We start from the raw sequence: 16,317 nt of genomic DNA, 5'->3' as shown, positions 1-16,317 counted from the left end.
GACAGCCAGATTATATAGAAAGAGAGAGACTTTGGAAGACATATGGGGTAAATGGGATATCTCAATCAAATCTCTCCCCTCAGAGCTCAGGGAAGCCCACAGAAGAGGAGATAGAAAGAGTGTGAGAGCCAGAGGGGATGGAGGACTCTAGGAGAACAAGGCCCTCAGAATCAACATAAACAAAGCTCATATGAACTCGCAGAGACTGAGGCAGCATGCACAGGGCCTGCATGGGTCTTCATCAAGTCCTATGCACATCATGCCTTCAACTTTAGTGCTTTTATAGGATTCCTGAGTGTACGAAGGGAAAGTTAGTTTGTTCAAGGAGGCATGTTTGAAAGTGATATCTAATTGAGTGGCAGACAAAGTGACGAATCAGAGAATGATTTGACAGAATAAGATATACCTAACTCTCCCTAGAAGAGAGAGGAAAGGAAAGCTACTTAAGGGGCAGCGCAGAAAAAAGAAGCAGTTTTACTGGGAGTTTTACAGACAGGTTGCAGAGAGAACAAGTTAGACACAGATGAAGACAGAAGGAGCCAGAATGAGCTGGAAGATGAGAACTTGTGGCCAAAATTAGTATGAGGCGAAGCAGAACAATTCAGGAGAGTCTGAGAGAGCACAGCCATACTGAATCAGTCAGCTTGGAGAGGAGTTTGAACCAGAACAGCTGAGTTGAAACAGCCAGGCAGGGTTCAGAAACAACTAGAAAGGGTGAGGTAATTTAGCAGTTAAGTCTAAGAGATTAAAAACATTCTAGGCATAGATAAAATTGTACAGAGGCTAGAAGCTTCCAGGACTAGGCCTAGGTTAACAGATTGAAGCAGTAAACCTCAGAAAGGACAATTACTTCAGGAGAATAAAAGTTATTTTACATAATGTGCACGCCCAAACAGACCTTTTTGTTCTGAGTCGAAATATGTCTAGTACCACACATACCAAACTGACACCTCAAAATATATCTTTAGAAAAAAGCAATTTACTACAAAGCCTACTCCACAAAAGAGGCAGGAATAATTGATTCACCAGATATGCAAATTTCAACACAGAAGCACAAGAAATATAAACAGAACCCAATGAGAGATGATACCTGGTAAGGAATTTAAAGGCGCCAAAGCAAATAAATAACTCTTAATGGAGACCCATAGATCAGTACATTACTCAGCTCTCACCAGAGAAGCTGGGTTGTTTTTTTTTTTTTGTTTTGTTTTGTTTGTTTTGGTTTGGTTTTTTTTTTTTTTTTTTTTTGCAATAGATAGGAGTTAATACCAACTTAAAGCAACCCAGTGGTCGTGGCTTCTGTTTGTAATCCCAGAATTTAGGAGGATGATATAAAAGGATCAACAGTTGGAAGGCAGCCTGAGATCGAGTTTAAAGCACAAACAATAGACTCTATCAGGTAGAGGAAGTAATATCTGAATCTAAAGCTGCTCGATATGTTGAAATACCAATCAGACAAACAAAAATAATGTGGGAAAAAGACTAGTAGGAAGGCTGGGGGTGGGGGGGCAGTATGGGTGGTGGCAGTCACCATAATGTACTTTGTCAAAGAACAAATTCAATATGTTTAAAAAAAAACAAAAGGAAGAAATAAGACAGCCTTAAGATGTAGGATGCTGGGTTGGGGATTTAGCTCAGGGGTAAAGCGCTTGCCTAGCAACCGCAAGGCCCTGGGTTCCGTCCCCAGCTCCGGAAGAAAAAAAAAAAAAGAAAAGAAAAAAAAAAGATGTAGGATGCTATGAAAGCAACAAATGTCCACATTCTGAGGAGAGGAGTAAAAGATGGAGGAAAATTGCACAAAGAAATAACAGCAGACAACTTCGCTAACCTTGAGGAAGATGTGAACATATAAGAACAGGAGGCCTGGGGTTAGGGATTTAGCTCAGTGGTAGAGTGCTTGCCTAGCAAACGCAAGGCCCTGGGTTCGGTCCCCAGCTCCAAAAAAAAGAACCCAAAAAAAAAAAAGAACAGGAGGCCCCCAGGATATCAAATAAGCATGGTCTAACAGGAAACACCTTCACTCCTGACATATTAGATTTACCAAGTCAAAATTACAAGACAAAGAGAAATTTCCAGAAAGTACAATAGAAAAACCCTAAGTTATATTTAAGAAAAACAACATTAGATCAATAACAGCATTATTAACAGAAATCTTACAAGTCAGGAGCAGATGCAAAGAAGCAATCATAAAAGAACCACTTGCAAAACAGACCTACAACCAATACTTCCTAAAACATCCCAAAACAAGAGTAACAAAAGGAGCACCCCCCCAAACTCATTCTATGAAGTAGAGACATGAGCAAAACCAAAACAAAACAAAAACAAAGATGAAAAAAATCTCCTATAGGCCAATAGGCCTAATGAACATAGATGTAAAAATCCTCAATAATATACTAGCAAATTGAATATATGCCTTAATATGAAGGTTATCCACCACAATCAAATTGGCTTTTTCCAGACACACAGGGATTGTTCAAAACACGTAAGCCAATAAATGTAATAAATCATATAGACTTACACACAAAAATCACATGATCATCTCTCAATAGATGTAGAAAAATCCTTCAACAAAATTCAACATGCTTTCATAGTAAAACTCCTAGAAAGAAATAGGACGGGAGGGAACATACCTCGATAAAGGCTAGACATGACAAATCTACAGCCAATATCATCCTAAATGGAGAAAATTTTACAGCAATCCCATTGAAATCAGGGATGAGAGAAGACTGTCCACTCATTTTTCAGTATAATACTCAAAGCGCTGAGTGGAGCAATAAGGCAAGAAAAGGAAATTAAAGGCATAAAAAATAGGCAAAGGGGTTGGGGATTTGGCTCAGTGGTAGAGCACTTGCCTAGCAAGCACAAGGCCCTGGGTTCGGTCCCCAGCTCCAAAAAAAAAGAAAAAAAAATAGGCAAGGGCAAAGGTAAGCAGATCCTATTTGCAGATGATAGGATACCGTACATAAGAGATCCTAAAAGTTCCACCAGAGAATTTCTAGGAACAATCAACAATTTCAGCAAAGTGCTGGATCAAAATTCAATTTTCACAAATCAGTAGACGTTTTATCCAGCAAGAAGGACCATGAGAAAGAAATCATCCACACATTCACAACAGCATCAAAGAAAATAAAATATCTAGGGATAAACCTAACCAAGACCTTTATGATGAAAACTTCCAATTTCTGGAGGAAGAGATTAAAAAATGGAAGACCTACAAACACTCACACACACACACACACACACACACACACACACACACACACACACACACACACCATGGTCATAAATTGGTAGAATTAGTATTGTGAAAAAGACCATTCTGCCAAAAGCAATGTACAAATTCAATGCAATGACAATCAAAGTAGCCACAATGATCTTTTACAGAAAGAGGGGAAAAAATGTAAAATTCATATGGAACCAGAAAAGGCCCCGAATACCCAAGGAGATCCCAAGAAAAAGAATGATAAGAATCACAATGACAATAGGATTACTCTTCCGGATCTTAAAATAAATTGAAGCGCTACAGTGACAAAAACAGGAGTGTACTAGCACAAAAGCAGACATGCTGATCATGGAGCAAAGCTGAAGACCCAAACATGACTACCCATCACTATAGCTATCTGATAGCTGACAGAGAGAGCAAAAACACCATTTTCTTGGAGGAGCCAAAAAATGAGGACCAAGACAAGTTGTGGATAATTGAGTCAACCAAGACTCTCAGTCCAGTTGTCATTAAATCTAAACTAAAATGCAGGATCATTTGTCCTTTATCACAATAGCAACCAATTATTCACTGTAATTGACTCAACAGTGAGTGATAGGAGCCATAGTCAAAATATTTTACTGACAAGTAAGGAACAGTGACAATGACAATTGATCTCGTTGCATATGTCAACATGATCCCCCAAATTCAACTCAATTTGAGCTTATCATTGCCCCCATCCTGTTTCAAATGTCCCCTTTCTATATTCCCTATATGTGATTATATCATCCTTGCTGGAGGGATAAATTACCTAAAACGCTGAGAAGTTAATATCTGTCCCAAGAATTAATTAGCTAACACATACGGTACCTAACTAGGAATAGGCACTCAGTTCATCTAGTCTCTCCTTGTGCCTGGAAATGATTCAGAGTCTATTAACTCACTCATATGAACTCCCACATGAACCTCCTTTGTACACTTACTCAGAAGTGTAGTCCCTCTACACATCTCTGTTTTCCAGGCAAATCAAGCATTCTAAAATATCCCTTGTTTCCTTCTTAACCTGCAGCTATGTACTTTGATGATACAATAATTTGCACACTAGAGTCCTTTCTGCTATGGATTTCCCCCAGGCACTGAATTATCCTTTCTTAGAAGTATCTACTTTTCCTGGACTGGTGACATTTCCATGGAAATATTATGTACCTTGCACCTTTACCTTGTGTTCCCACTTCAGTGAGTGGCAACCTATACATGGTCAAAACTGAGTAAGTCATTTTAGCTCTTCTCTTTCAATCATTTCTCATGTCTAATTAATTATCAGAAGCTGTTACATAAATGTCAAATGGGCTCTCGTGCTCACACTTCTTTCTCCATTCCCACAGCCATTGCCTTAGTCCTAAAGCAAAAAAATCCTGAATAAAAACACAGAGCTGAGTGCATTACACTAGTGAAGTTAAATTCTATTTCAAAGCAATAAGAAGAATGACACTGATACATAAACACATAGACCAATGAAATAAATGAATGAAAAAAGAGCCAAGAAATTAATCTACACTTTTATGGTCAATTGATCATCATTAGAGTTGTCAAGTACACAATAGGAAAAGAACATCTTCTTTAATAAATTGCACTGGAAAAACTAGATATCCACATGAACAAGAATAAAACTATACCTTCAAATGTAATATCTAGTCACTGTCTAGTAAAGACTTCAGCATATAATGTGCAATGTAAAGCACTGGAAAGAACACAAAGAAAAGAACTCTTTTGGGCATCACTAAGGGCAACTGTGCTTTGGCTATGGCCATAAAAGCACATGGAACACAAGCAAACAGAAAAGATTCAATGCGACAAAAATGCTTCGGCAAAAACAAGGAAACAATCACTGCTGTAAATAAATACCTACAAAATGGAAGAAATTATAAGTGAAATTGTGCTAAGGAGAGCTACTCAAAGCATAAGAAATGCAAAAGAGACAAGAAGACAATATAAACCAAATTTAAAATGGACAAATGACTTGAAAAAACAGTTTTCAAAAGAAGACATAGAAAAGGCTTACAGGTACAAGAAAAATATATTCAACACCACTCATCACCAGGCAAATACAACTCAAAACTAAAATTGAGACATAACCTCATGCTATTTATTTTAATTCATTTAGGTCTTTTGGGATTAAGGTCTTCCTCGTAGACCTGGCTGGCCTTTCTATGAGGATCAATTTGATAGCTTTGAAGTTGCTGCCTCTCTCTAAGCACGCACCAACATACACAGAACCTCACTCTGTTTAGAACGGCTAGTAGCTAAAAGATGGAAGGCTTATTTTTGTAATAACTGGGGTAAGGGAGTAACCAGTATTCACTACTGGCATACATTTCAGGCTGGTATAGTCTTTATAAGAAACAGTTTGAAGCTGCCTCAAAAAATTAAAAATGGAACGACCATATCAGTCATCCATCCCATTCCTGCTTAGACATCCTCAGAAATTGAGCTAGTTCCTAAAGGAATTATCTACCCCCTCTGCCTGTTATAATATTATTCATTTGATTCATACAGAATCAAGCTAAGTATCAAGGAACATATAAAGATATGGCAAGTGCACAATCACAGATACAAACAACATGGAATAGTATCTACTTTAAAAAAAAAAAAAGAAAAGAAATGACCCTAGCAGACATTGTACTGAGTGAAAAGGATCGGGTACAAATATTACATGATCTCACATGTAGAATCTATAAAGTTAAACACACAAAAGTAGTATGAACTGAATTTCCCATGGGGGGGAAGTCAGTCCTATGTGAAAACATAAAAGACTAAGTTGATTAGGAGAACTTCTGAGACTCTGGAGAGGTTAATGCTTCAGGTCTGGAGCCAAATTATCTTGCGCTATCTTTAGCCCTTAATAGCCATTTATTGCCTACTTCCGTGTTTGACCCAATTGCCTTGTGACTATCAGTCAAATCCTTTTTGAAATGTAAAAACAGACACTTAGCTTTCATCAACCCCAAGGTTACTAAGGGGATCAGATAGAATCTGGGCCTAGAGCAGACGCTCACTTTGATGTAACCTACCTACTGGATGTTCCCATCTTATCTTTAATAAAAAAAAATCTTCATTTGTGAATTTCTTTGTTGCCATTACAAAAACTTCAGTAAACTGTCAGTGTGCTGCTCAGTGGACGACCTGGAAAAACTATATCTTATTCTAAGTGAGGTGAGAGCTATATTTTTGTGTGGATAGTGGAGATGCAAAGAGCTGCGGGCTTTAGAAAAACAGGAACATGCTGCCAAAAAGGTACAGTTTTAGTTATGAAGTACTAAAAATTCTGTAATTTCTGCAGTATATTCTATTCCTGAATTTTTCCTGTGTCAACTAAAAGCTAAAAAAAAAAAAAGCTCGAAAGAATAATTTATGAAGTTTATATGTGAGTGTGCAAGTATACAATTTTATTTAAACTATATTTAAATGTATATTAAAGTCTCCTTTTCAGACACATTCAAACACAGATTACATTCGTCTTACCATAATAATAAAAGGTCATAGGCATATTCCAAATTATGTGTGAAGAAAAACTTTGAAACAGTGAGATGAGAATAAAACAAAAGAAATACTTATAATCTGAAATATCTATATTAAAAAGTAAAGATTTCATTACAAATTCTATAGCCCAATATTCCTGTCTTTCTCATCGTCTTGGTCCCTTTCCTACCACAGTGTGTCTCTACTGAAATCCTCCAATATGTAACTCATTCTTTCCTCAGTGTCTTGCTCTGAATCTTCCTGTAACAGCATCTTCCTCTCAAGTCTCACCTTGCAGGTTTGCTTTTATCATTCAATTCTCACTCAAATGCTACTTCATCAAAGCCCTCAGCACTTTTTGACATGACTTCCCTTTAGTCAGCCCACTTCACTACACCTTGTTATTTTCCTTTGTAACACATTTCACAGTTTACACTAAGGTGACTGTTCTGAGGTTGTATATTTATCTTCCTTATTAGCTGTCTTACCTCCTCCACTAGACTATAAGATCCATTAATGCAAAGACCAAGTGTGATTTGATCACTGAAGTCTCTCAGCACTCATTTCAGCACCTGACACACATATACGGATGTGTAGTGGGGGAATGTGTGTGGGGGGGGTATTATTCAGAATACCTTTTGAAAAATGTTTATCCAGGTTTTATGTTAATGTATGGCATTGCTTATAAACTAACAATGTCTTGAATATCCATTAGAAAAATGAACAATACACAAATGGTTTTCAGCCAGTGAAACCTGAAACCAAATTTTTTCTTATTGCACTTAATCATAAATTATACAGATGATAGGACTCTTATCTATCCTATACCCTATTCAATGCATAAATCCTTTTTATTATATAAATAGGTGATATTTTGCTTTTACAAAATATTTCTAGACAAATTCAGAGCAACTTTTAGTCAGAGTATGTGTGTTCTCTCTAGTCCATAAGACTATTTCAATTAGTTGAAGAATATCTCCATGCATGTATAAAGGGGAAACATACTTAAACAGGATATGGAAAATATTGAACTTGGACTAACAGGACCAAAACAATAACACCAACAAAACCAATGCTTCATAAAAATACCCCTAACCCAACCTTCCTTTCTGATGCCAGAGATTAGAACAGCCTGAAGATTTTCTTCCCACAACATACTGTTATTCACAAGCATAAAGCATCTTCTTTGATGCTGCAACAATGGCTGACTCTTCCAAGCACCCACCTCAATTTCTGCCACTTAGCTTCTTATAAGGGAACAAGTGAAAAAATATAATATCATGAAAAAATATAATATGCATTTTAAATTTTAGAATGTTCGTGTTTTATTTTGATCAGTGTGTGTGTGTGTGTGTGTGTGTGTGTGTGTGTGTGTGTGTGCGCGCGCAAGCGCACACACCTACATTTATGAACCATGCAGGAACACTTAGAAGCAGGGGGAAAAAGGATGGGAGAGAGGGCAACCAGGAAAGGGAATAACATTTGAAGTATAAATACATAAAGTATTCAATAAAAAGTTATTGAACAAAAAATATGCTGCTGCTCTAAATGTAAATACATTGATTAATAAAAATATTTTTAAAACCATAATAAACTCAAAAGTTTAAGGGCAATTTTATTTTTGACAGTCACAATGAATACAGTATAAATAAATGATAATTTCATGAACAAATCATGTTGAGAAAACCACATATCTTAATACAGAAGAATAAACCTGGTCTGCTTTACATGTCATATGAAAAAAGTGAAATGAATAATTTATATCTAAAGACGGAAACTGTAGAGCTACTAGAAGCTACTTGTAAGTTTTTACAAGGAAAATTCCGTAACTTGGTTCTAAGGATTTTTTAGATAAGACTTAAAAAACACAAGGAAAAGCAAAAACAGAAAAACTGAGAGTACATCAAGCTAGAACAGTTACCCATAGGAAAGGAAATAATTGAATGAAGAGCCCTTATGTCTGATAAAGAGTTCCAAAGTACTCAAAGTTCTCAAGACCAAGTGAACAAAAAACACTAATTTAACACTTATCTTAATTAATTCTTTTATATGACACTTTGGATCATATTCACCCCTTAACTTCCCCCAACTAGATTTGATTTTTGAGTCAACACAGAAACAAATTTTTGTGCCTGTGAGAGGTTTTCTAGATTCAATTAGTTGAGGTATGAAGACTCATACTGAATATAGGTAAGACCATTCCATTGTCTGGGGTTCTGCACTGAACTAAACAGAAAGTAAACAGCATAGCACTCATCTGTGTTGCCTCACCTTCCTACCATTAAGGCTTGCCCATCATGATAGGAACTGTATTGTAGAACTGTGAACCCAAATAAATCCTTCTTTAAGGTGCTCCTGTGGTGAGCCATTTATCTCAGCTAGAAGACAAGTAATGAACACAACCATAACCTATCAGTAAAAATTAAATGTTGAGGTACTGAAGAGATGGCTCAGTGGTTAAGAGCACTTACAACTGTTGCAGAAGGACTGAATCTGCGTCCCAGCACACAGATGTTAGGAAGCCCACAACTACCTGTAATTACACGTCTACGGTATCCAGTGACTTCTGTTTATGTGGTAGATTAAGTATATTGTTTTATATACACTAAACCATCCGTACATTTCTGGGGTGAAGCCAACTTGATCATAGTGGATAATCTTTTAGATGTGTTCTTAAATTTGGTGTGGAACTACTTTATTGAGAATTTTTGCATCTACTACGTTCATAAGGAATTTTAATCTTCATTTTTTTTTTGGTTGCTCATGAATCTTTGTGCAATTTTGGTATCGGGGTAATAATGACTTCATAAAAAGAGTGAAAAGATGTCCTTCCAGCTTCTATTTTGCAGAATGAGGCATATGGGCCTAAAATTATTAGTTCTTCTTTGGAGGTCTAATAGAACACTTTACTGAGTCCATCTGGCCCAAACAACCCTCCCCATTCAAGGATTAGGGATCTATGAGAAAAAGAAGCAGAAAAATGTTAAGAGCCAGAGGTGATAGAAGACTCCCAGGAATCAACATTTTCCACACACAACAGGGCTGATGCACAGATGAATTCACAGAGACTGTGACAGCATGTACTAGTTCAACTCAGACAAAAATCACAGAGAAAAGGATGGCACAAAGTCTCACCCCTAAGAAGCCATTTGCAATTGATAGCTGTTGGGAAAGGAAAAACGTCAGTATTTTCCAACTGAGTGACACTGGGTATCAGCATCCACACCCCACGACAGAGCTCTACTCAGGAGCAGAAGGCCAACAGAACAGGCTCCATGTGTTTTACATGTGCATTTTTTGTTTTTTGGTTTTTTGCTTTGATTTTTTTTTTTTAAATAGGGAAAAAGAACACAAAGTGGGTAAGTAGGAAAGGGGAGGATCTGGGAGGAGTTGGAGAAGTAGAAAAATCAAATCAAAACATTGTATGAAAACATTCAAACGTAAATAATAAAAATAGTACTATGGCATCATCTAGTCATGTCAGTTTTCAATGTATATACAAGAATCGAAGACAGAATCGCATGTAAAAGCTTATGCACTCAGTTTCAGAGCAGTATTTGCAATAGCTAACCAAGAATTGTAATAAATATTTAACAGGTGGTAAATAAATGAGTAAAATATGTTTGCATTAATTAAGGAGGAGAGAGGGGGGCTAGGAAAACATGGTGCTTGGAAAATTATGGAAGAATTGAGACAGCAAACTGAATCCAGAGAAAAGCTAAGCAGAGTTCCAGAGCAAGTACAAATTCCCATGTGAAAACTGATACAGGCTGAGGAAGAGATAATCCTTCAGTACAACCCCAAGTTCAAGAAAAGAAAAAGTAACTTATTGCTCAGTTTTTTTTTCTGTATTCATTGCCAATTCACTGAATCCGCAATTGAATCCCTGTTCCACCCACAGCTCTAATTAAATATGTTTTATCTCTCAAATTTTAATATTTCTGGACATCCTATATACATAGGCAAGTAGTATGTAATTTACCCATTGCTTCTTTAATATAATGTTTTAAGATTCATCTTGTTTATTGCTGAATATTCATTGTATGATTTAAGATTCTTCTATGAATTCTCTATTTGTCCCATCTTTGGTGTCATGACTGCACGGTTATGAATTTACAAAAACCCATCACACAAGTACTTCTACACAGAACACACATTTAAAAACCCAGTATTAGTGACTCAATAGCAGCAGTGATGTGCTTCATCTTAATCTACCTCACTCGACTATCATCAAGCCAGTCACTTACTTCCATGTTTCTTCAGGCCGAATACAAGTTCCCAGAGATTTGTCAGCTACAGTGAATGCCAACGGACACAAACAATCTTTTTCTTTATTACTGCATTACATGGCTAATCCCCAGAATCCAGCTTATGCCATCATGTAGCTTTTTTATTTTGCATGAATTGTCGCTTTGGGGGTTTCTCTTTTGCATTTCAACATTCAGGATTTTAATCTTTCAAGATTGTGATTCTTAAGATGCCCAGCTAGAAGAACATAGCCCACAGACAGGCAACAGCTTTTGGGGTAGCCCCCCACTTCAGTTCTTCAGGACTCACATGAAGACCAAGCTGCACATCTGCTACACATGTGCTGGGAGGCCTTGGTCCACCCCATGTATGTTGGTTGATGGTTCAGACTCTGAGAGCCCCAAGAGTCCAGATTAGTTGACTCTGTTGGCTTTCTTGTGAAGTTCCTATCCCCTTTGGGACTCACTAAACATGAAAAACAGCAGGAGTTCAGCCTTCAGGAATATGGCACTCAAGACTAATCTTTCGGGGAATCATGTACAGCATTCTCTGACCCTTTGTAATAAATAGCTCCATGGCACACCCACCCCTCCTGTGATTGTGTACACTCTCAGTTGCTTCTGTTTGCCTTGCAGCACTTTTCACTAACTTTGTTTTGTCATTACATTCATGGAGCCTCCCCAAGAATAGGAACCCAAAAAAAAAAAAAAAAAAAAAAAAAAAAAAAAAAAAAAAAAGGGTTGGGGATTTGGCTCAGTGGTAGAGCGCTTGCCTAGGAAGCACAAAAAAAAAAAAAAGCCCTGAAAAAAAAAAAGAAAAAAGAAAAAAAAAAAAAAGAATAGGAACCCACTGACATAAGAAGCCTTGGCTTGTTTACTGATGCATCAAGGTATCTGACACTTGGAATGTACTCAAATGACCATCATATCATCTGAATGAACGGCTAAGCTCTTAAAGTCAGGGATACTAGGGAAAGTAATCACACACTGTGGTTAGGACACTAAACTCAAATGCATCTGGGCTTGAAATCTAACTTCAGCACTCACTTGTTATGTGATGTTGAACAAGTCTCTTCTGTGGCTAATAAAAGCACCTGACTCCTAAGCGTAAACTGAGTTACCATTAACACATTCATTATAGGCCCTGTCCTACAACTTCTTTGTAAAGATATTATGTTCGTGTGCATAGCCAAAGGAACTTTAGAGATGTGTTAAGGAAATTTGAGATTAGCCTAGTATGTAATATTATTCCACTGGGCCCAAGGTAATCAAAGGGTACTTCTAAATTGGAAGGCAGGAGTCAGAGAAGGAAGAGGAGTAAGGCAGCCTTTCAGCGGAAGAACATGAAGCTTTTAGAAGCTAGAAGCCTTCTTCTAGCTTTGAGAACTGTGATAAAATAAACCATGCTGTTTTGAATCACTGGGTTTATAGCAAATTGTTGTAGCATCAATTGAAAATTAACATAATCGCTGTCAATATTTCCTAGAGAAATGAATTCCTTTGAGTTGTGGCAGCAATTTTGTTATTTAAGAGTGCTTTTCACACTGGTACAGAGATTGCATGTCCTTGACAGAAGTGAGCAGATTGACTATTGTTTTACTGTCTCAGATGGATGGGCTATTACAAAATAATGCACTTGGGGTCTTTATAGAAACATGACTGGACAGCCATGACTATCAACTTCAGCTGCAGGGCAAAATCACAGCCACAGTTCACACACTCTACCCAAGACCAATCACATCAGAAGACCTGGAGGTTGGGGGATAATTTTCATCACTTTAAGCCACTCTCAAGGTGTTTCAGAGAACACCCACTACATACCACCTTCATTAGCTACCCAGACTTGGAACTTCTTTCTTTACGAGCCAGGAAATAAAACAAAAATGTTGTAGTTATACTTTCCTTTCTTTCCTTCAGAGCTTTACGCACGTATGTATCCCCATAAACCTGCCACAATCTTTTTATCCACACAAAATAAAGCCAAAAGATAGTGCTTTAATTGACTTGGCAATGCTTACTGCAATTTTGTTCTGCTTCCTAGGAACGTTGGGAATTCATATCTATGACAGATAATCTTGAGCTATCTCTATAGAATACATGACGATGAACCTCTGAAAATAAGGAAGAGAGGGCTCAGTGGGTAAAGGCACTTGCTGCCAACCCTGCCAACCTGCATTCAAATTCCAGAATCTATATACATGGTGGGAGGAAGAGACCAACTTCCACAAGTTGTACTCTGACAAGCACACACTAAATCAATCAACCAATCAATCAAGCAACTTTTTAAAAAGGTATAAAGAAGTGAGATGAAAGGTCAATGAATAGCAGTGTTGCTGCATGATACCAACTGTTGCTGTGCCTCTACTGTAAACAGAACCATTTCGGCCTAATTCAGCTCAGCAAATATTAAGAAGCTAAGACACGGGCTGGAGAGATGTCTCAGTGGTTAAGAGCACTGAGTGCTCTTCCAGAGGTTCTGAGTTCAATTCCCAGCGACCACATGGTGGCTCACAACCATCTGTAATGGGATCTGATGCCCTCTTCTGCTGTGTCTGAGGAAAGCTACAGTGTACTCACACACATAAAATAAATAAATAAATCTTTAAAAAAATAAAAAAAAGGAAACTAATATATATATATAAGGTGCTCTTGCTCACTGTGGCAGATATATAAAATCACCCCTCCTTTCAAGATACTTTTCATGGACTATGAAGGGATGATGCAAGAACATTTATAATTTTAATTGTAAGGCAAAAAAAAAAAAAAGTTGATTCATGCAAGTCTCTACCGCTACAATGAAAGGTACTCCTGTATACTCAGCCACTTTGCATTCATTCATGTATGTCACTTGAAAATATACAGAAACTAAAGCAATGAAAATCCATGTAACTGCCTAGAAGTTTGTCAAACCCACTGCTATGAGCTATGTTTACTTCATTCAGCTCCTTTTCTGAAAAATAAAGCACTGTATATGTGCTTTGGGTCAGCCAATTTAGTAGGAACTTTTCCTGCGTGCATGCGTGCATGCGTGCATGCGCGAATATGCGCATGCGCATTCTTGTGTGCATTATGTGGGCCAATTTGTCCACATGATTGGTTCGTTGTCTGGTATAGTTCATATGCTATCAAAATATTAGAACTATATTTTCTCCTGATGTTTAGATGGTTTATATTTTCTTACCCCGTTACACTGAGGCTGGGAAGACTCTATCAGGTTTCCTTGTGCACATGTGTGAGCATTCCTCTAGATAAGGCTCAAATCTTAATATACAGTAAGAACACTAGGGAGTTTGTCAACTTTCCGACCCTCATTTTGTAGGTTTGCAGTTGCCTTGAGATTATATATTTTCAGCAAGCTCCCAGGTGATTTTGCAGCTACCCTGTGGACCAGATTTAGAGTAGTAGGCTGGATTTATTCTGATGGCAAAGAGAAAATGGGTGACTTGTAGAAACCTGGCACACAACTTTAACCAAGTGATTCAGGGTCACATCTCCAGTAACATCACGTGCACATCACGTGCTGTCTGAAATAACACAAAGATAAGGGCCTATCAGTTCTGTGTGACTCTGCCTGACAATCCAGAACCTCAATGTGATCAAGAGATAAGATCAGATAATCCCAAATTGAGTGACAAAACGAAAACTAAATGCAGTGTGGATTTTGGTATTGGACAGAAAACAGGACATTAGCTGACAACATGGGGAAAGTCAAAGGGAATTTGTAGTTTAGTTAATAGCATCATACATCACTTCTATATTCACGGGGTATTGGCCCATAGCATATAATCTACATAATCATACAAATCTGTTGTAGTGTCTGCTAGTACATTAGCTTATAATTACTATCCACAGTAGAACTTCTTAAACCTATAACTCCTCTCTGTACATCAGCTTTCATTCTCCCTAGAATTAATACTCATATTCTTTTTAACACTTGTTCATTTGTATGGGCAAGGATCTGACCCAGTTTGAGAAGGTTTAAGTAAAGAAAGGCATAAAAAGGAGATCAAATAGTCTCTTAATCCTAAGAGGCAATAGTATGTTTCTAAGGTTGAAGTTATTGAAATGTTCTTTTTTTTTCAAACAGTGCTCTATTTTATGGTATAGCAATACAAGTTATATGTTAAATAACATCAGGGTATTTTTTGTTGTATTTATCTATTTTGGCGGGAGGGGTGGGAAACAGGGTTTCTCTGTGAAGCATTGGCTGGAACTCTTTCTGTATACATATCTGGCCTTGAACCCATAGAGATCTGTCTGCCTGTCTCCCGAGTGCTGGGAATAAAGGCATGCACCATCAGTGTCCAGCAAAAGAGGGTATCTTTAAAGGGTGGGATACAGGATACTTTAAGCTCAGGCTCTGATCCCATTTCCCCTGTATACAAGGGAAATGATCAGTTTCTAGAAAATCTGTGACTGAGCATGGAAGAGAGCAAATGACAAGTGAGCACCTTGGTAAACAGAAGGATGGGAAGCAGTGGCAGATGACAGATGCTATGCATTTACAAAGACAGTCTTCGCAGAGCTCCTGGATGCCCTCTCTGGGCCTGGGTTTCCTCAGACACACAGGACTTGTAAAAGAAGTGTCCGAAAGGGAATCATGCATAAGAGAATTCTATGCAAAATACTGCCTAGAATCAATCCTAATTTCTAACTGCTCACTTATGCAGACTGTGTGTTTCATCCAAATGTCTCAATTCAGAGGTGTCACGCTGCGACCACAAGCACTAACACTTCTCTCATGTGGCCAACCATGCATTCAGCACCAAGAATATGGTATTAAAACAAGCAAGCATGGTTCCTAGCGCTCTTGGCAACTAGAGTCAGCAGGTAGACTTCAGAACCGTCCTTGTCCTCACCAAAAAAAAAAAATTAATTAATTAAAATAAATAATAAATAAATAAATAAATTGTCCTTCTCTGGAATGCTTCCTTGACAACAATTTCATCCTCAAAACTCGACACAAGCTTTTAAATGTCACTGAAGTATTTTTCTAATCATTGTCTCCCATCATCTTAAACCTGGATTCATCATCTGTCTGTTCCCTTCAAGTGGGGCATTCAGATCTGCCTGCTGTAACTATTTCCTTATGGGCCTCACCCACCCGAGTGGACCATAAATATCTTCGCGGGACATATTAAGCCATATTCATTCTTACCCTACTGCCTGGCACAGTGCCTGGCATGTAGTAAATGCAACAGATGGTGCAATTGCTGCTGCTGCTGCTGTTGATTAAGATAGTGTAGTACACTGTGGGGGGTATTTATAGTGATGCTACAGTATGCCATTGCTTTTCTTGGTTTACACCCACACCCTCACATTTATCATCCCTTCACTGTTTTCCCTGGC

General features: G+C 37.8%; 1 protein-coding gene across 1 annotated transcript in view; it reads right to left on the bottom strand.

Moving 5' to 3' along the window:
- Klf8 (Kruppel like factor 8) overlaps positions 1-16,317 on the bottom strand; it is a 173,240-nt gene that overhangs the window by 137,479 nt on the left and 19,444 nt on the right. The window lies entirely within an intron of this gene.

The sequence above is a fragment of the Rattus rattus genome, chromosome X (assembly GCF_011064425.1).
Source record: "Rattus rattus isolate New Zealand chromosome X, Rrattus_CSIRO_v1, whole genome shotgun sequence".
Lineage (NCBI taxonomy): Eukaryota > Metazoa > Chordata > Mammalia > Rodentia > Muridae > Rattus > Rattus rattus.
This window is presented reverse-complemented; position numbering and strand designations above follow the sequence as displayed.